This window comes from Crocodylus porosus, unplaced genomic scaffold (genome assembly GCF_001723895.1).
Source record: "Crocodylus porosus isolate Cpor-Errol unplaced genomic scaffold, CroPor_comp1, whole genome shotgun sequence".
NCBI classification, from domain to species: Eukaryota; Metazoa; Chordata; order Crocodylia; family Crocodylidae; genus Crocodylus; species Crocodylus porosus.
Window position 1 is genome coordinate 3,528,881 of NW_017728926.1, and position 5,191 is coordinate 3,534,071.

Below are 5,191 nucleotides of genomic sequence, written 5' to 3' on the forward strand. Positions count from 1 at the left end.
TGTCGGCCTGCCCCCCAACCATCCCCTATACCCCAATGATGCCCAAATAGGTCTCAGAGCCCCCCAGAAGAGACCCCTGGATACACTGTGGGGGCTGTGATCACACCCAAACGACACGTCAACCCCAGTAGCGCCCCCAGATACACCTGGAGAAAGAGCCCCCCATAACTATCCCCTAACAGCCCCCAGCTTCCTGTACTGCACTCAGTGCCATGCCCCACCTGCCGGTGTGCACGTCAGGTGCGTGTATGCGCATGTAGCATGCGTGTGTGCGCCCAGGGAGGGGCAGGGGGCACGCGTTGTGTTCAGGTTAATCTCCCAGATGCCTGGGTCTGCGGCCGCCCAGCCCCCACGTCGGTCGCAGGCCTATAAATATGGATTGGGAACAGCCGTGGTAAAGGTCATGGTGGGGGAGGGGGATGCTCCGGTCCCTGTCGCACGGGGGGGGAAGGGGGCGCACACACCGCGACACAACAGACACACGCATGCAGGGGAGCAAAGGGCATGTGCCTGGCTGGTGTGCACACACAATAAAGTGGCATGGCATAGGAGGGGCACACACAAACACACAGTGCAGGGGTGCAGAGGACGGTGCCACAGACCTGCCACAATGTCCAGGGCACACAGGATGTGCGTGCGCACACATAGACAGGGAGGGACACGTGTGCACAGAAACATAGAGGGAGACGTATGTATACACAGACACAGGTATTCATACCCCAATGAGGCACGAGCATGCAGGCACACACGGGGACATCCTGAAAGGGACACGTGTGCACACAGAGACACAGGTATTCACTCCCCACTGAGGCACAAGCATGCAGACACACACGGACACACCGAAAGGGACACGTGTGTACACACAGACACGGAGGGACACACGTCCACACACAGACACAGGTATTCACACCTCACTGAGGAACAAGCACACAGGCAAATACACAACACCCCAAAAAGGACACATGTATGCACAGACATACACAGATACCCCACTGAGGCAGGAGCATGCAGGCACACATGGACACCCCAAAAGACGTGCAACACACACAGCCACAAGCAGAGATACACACAGCATACGTGAAAGTACATGGGAGTGGGCACTCTACTACACACCAGAAAAGTCCCATGTGGCACAAGCCGAAGGGAGACACACAAGACCATGAAAAGTGCATGGAAAAGGACACACGTGCACATGCATACACTCACACACCACCCGCCTGAGTCACACACATGGCACACACAAACATCAGGCAGAGGCACACACAGCACACACACAGGGACACGGGAATGGGTGTGGCATAACATCCCTGAGACCAGTGACACACATGCAGACACGCAAGCCATGGGGGCCAGGCCATGTGAAGGGTGTGGGAAAGGACACAGCCATACATAATCCCCCCCAGTGCACACGTGCATGTTCACAAACCCACCCACACACAACTGCTTGCTTTGAGGGTCTGGAAGCTCAGCTCACACTACAACCTTCTCCACCGCTACTGCCCCAAACACATGTGCACCCACACACTTCTGTTGCGCTGGTGTGCACCTGTATTTCCACACACGCAGCTGCAAGCATGCAATGCTTTGTGAGCCTCCCAGCAGGCCAGCCGGCATCCAGGCACAGGCACCACACATCCACGTGTGCACACATGTGCATGTACATGAGCATGTGCCTTGTTTTCACCCCATCCCCTGGGATTTTGAACCAAGGGGTGGGACACAGCAATATCGGGCCCTGTTCCCTCCTCTCTCTGTGTCAGCCAGCAGAACTCCAATGCGAGCAACACACACCTGTGTGCATGCAGACACGCATGCACATGGACATGCCTGCAGAGATCTGCGTCGGGCATTGCTGAACCTGCGAGAAGCTGGTGCAGAAATCCGGTTAGACGAATCCAGTTAAAGTCTGGCTGCTCGGAGGGGGGGAAGGGGAGGAGAGGGGGAGCCAGGATGCCTGGGTTCTAACCCCCCCCCCCAGCACTGGTAGAGGAGGGGGGGGCGTCCAGCGCATCTCTGCAGCGCTGCGCAGTCGCGCCGGGCCCCAGCCGCCTCTGCATAGCCAGGGCCCAGCTCAGGCCATGATGGCTCCCTGCCCCCACCCCACAGGCCAGCGCCTTCTGCGCCAGCCAGGCTAAGACCACGCAGGGCTGGACAGCACCCAGTGTGGCCCCAGTCCTGGCCTGGGGGGGGATCTGTACAGCCCCAAGCACCCCCGATCCCAGCCTGGGGGATAGGGACAGCCCTGAGCACCCTTGATCCTGGCCGAGGAGGTCCGCACAGCCCTGAGCGCCACCAATTCTGGCTGGGGAGTCCATACAGCCCTGAGCATCCCCAGTGCCAGCCTGGGGGGTCTATACAGCCCTCAGCACTCCCAGTCTTGGCCTTGGGGGTCAATACATTCCTGAGCACCCTTGATTCCTACCAGGGGGGTCCATACAGCCCTGAGCACCAAAAATCCTGGCCTGGGGTCCATACAGCCCCAAGCACCCCTGATCTCAGTCTCAGGGATCTATACAGCCCCGAGGACCTCTGATCCTCGCCTGGGGGGTCCGTAAAGCCCCAAGCACACCCAATCCCAGGTGGGGGGGCCCATACAGCCCTGAGCACCCCTAATTCTGGCTGGGGAGGTCCGCACAGCCCTAAGCACCTCTGATCCCAGCTGGAGAGGTCTGTACAGTCTCAAGCACCTTCCTGGGGGGCAGGTTCGTACAGCCCTGAGCACTCCTGATCCTGACCTGAGAGGTCCATACAGCCCTGAGCACCCCTGATCCTGGCCAGGGGGGGCAGTCTGTACAGCCCCAAACACCCCAGGTGGCAGCGATGGCCTCTCTGCAGCCTGGATCCGGGGCCTACAGAGCCAGTGCTACATGCACCGGGCAGACAGACAGACAGAGCCAGAGAAGGGGGCGCACAGGCACGGCTGGACAGAGGGAGCTTGCGCTATTTATAGGCACATTTCCCGATATGCAAATGGAGGGAACTATTTATAGGCCGGGTGATGGATTTTCAGATATGCAAAGGGCTGGGGCTATTTATAGCCTCATCGATGGCTCAGTGGCGGAGCCGCTATTTATAGCCCCGCACACGCGCACGGGGGCCAGCATGTTTTCCCGATATGCAAATGAGCCAGACTATTTATAGCTGGATCCCGGGACTCCCTTCCGGTGCTATTTATAGCACGGTATCGACGGGCTCCAGAGTGGAGACGCCAGCGGCTGCCGGGGCAGGAACGGATGGACGGGGCTGGCCTGTGGGGCTAGGGAGCTCCAGAGATGGACAGACAGAGGGATGGAGGGACAGGTAGAGGGTTAGAGAGGAATGGTGGGATAGAGGAATGGATGAGCAGGCAGACGGATGGATGGATAGATGGGGGGATAGAGGGTTAGATGGACAGACAGGGGGATGGATAGTGGAAGAGATGGATAGACAGATGATAGAAAGATAGATAAACAGACGGATGGATGGATGGAGAGGTGGACAGATGGACGAGGAAGAGATAAACAGGCAAGAAGATGGATGGAGTGATGGACAGACAAAGGGATGGATGGATGGATGGAGAGATGGAGGGATAGAGAAAAAGACAGATGGATGGATGGACAGACAGACAGGTAGGTAGAGGGAGGAAGGGAGGAATAGATGGATAAACAGACAGAGGGATGAATGGAGGGACAGACACTTATGGGGACAGACAGATGAACAGACAGATGGACAGATGAATGGATAGGGGAATAAAGAGATGTAGGGATAGACAGACAAAAGGATGGAGGGATGGATGGAGAGACGGACAGACAGACAGATGGATGAATGGTGGGAGGGATAGACAGAATGGAGGGATGGATGGATATATGTAGAACAGAAGAAGGCCTGTATGGGGATGGACTGACAGACAGACTACATGGGTAGGTGGGTAAGTGGATGGACGGAGGGAGAGGCAGACAAACGGACAGAGGGACAGGGAGAGGAGGGATGGTGGGGCAGATGGACGGAGATGGGCCAGACAGGTGGATTTGTTTCCCTAGGGACAGGCGGAGCCAGGCGTTGGGCTGGTACTGGCCAGACAGACAGACGTAGCCCGTCCCAAGCCTGGGAACCCCCACCATCCCCTCCTTCCTGGTACCTGTCTCAGCGCGGGAGGCAGGGAGGGTATCACCCTCCATATTGCTGGGGGGGGGCATTCCCTCCCCTCCTGTGACAGTCAACATCTCTCCACCCCCCTGGGGCCACACAGGACTGGGGACCCCCCAGGCTTAGGGAGCTGCGTGTGCACGTGTTCATGGGCTGCATGTGCTCCCGTGTCTTGACACATTTGCATGCAGCTCAGATGAGCCCCCCCTACACCTGCCATCACACACACCACCCATGTCATGCCAGGCGGTGAGGGACAGTGACACGCATGGCGGCACGCATGGGTGCACACAGACATTCTTGGCCGCCCATAGGCGCTGCTACCCCAGGGGGCTGTGAACTGGTGGAGAGACACATACACATACATACATGTATGCACACACACACAGAACCCAGGCATCTGGGGTGTACGCATACATGCACACACATATCCCACCTCCCCAGGCATCTGACACACACACACACACACCTGCTACCTCCAGGATGCGGCAAAGGGAAGCAATGGACCAAGCTGACAGAGAACCCAGGTGTCTCGCCCTCGGTTCCCCCCCACAGAGAACCCAGACCTCCGAGCTCCCAGCCCCCCCCCCGCTCCCCCCCCCAAGAACCCAAGTGTCCGAGCTCCCAGCCCCCACCACTGTCACTCCCAGTGCCCCCGTGCCATCAAGCCAGGTGTCTGGGGCCCCTGGCCCCCTGCTCTCACCCCAGCGCCCCCCCCCACAACCCAGGCGTTCGGACTCTCAGCCCCCGCTGCTATCATCCCCCAGCCCCCTCTGCTGGAGAGGACCCAGGCATCCAGGCCCAGACCTGTGAGTGGGTGTGGAGGGGGTTCTGGCTCCTACCTCTGGCCTGTGGGGGGGAATGTGTCCGTGTGTCCAGCAGTCACCCACCCGCGTCCGCCTGTCCAGCTTCCCCCGGCAGTGCCCCCAACCCCTACACACCATGGGGCGCTGAGCTGGGCAGGGGGGGTGGGACAGCTGGGGTCCGGAGCCCCCTGCCCACCCCCACTGGGTGGACAATAAAGAGGTGTCACAGCTTGCCCCCCCAGCCCCAGGGGTCCCTGCAG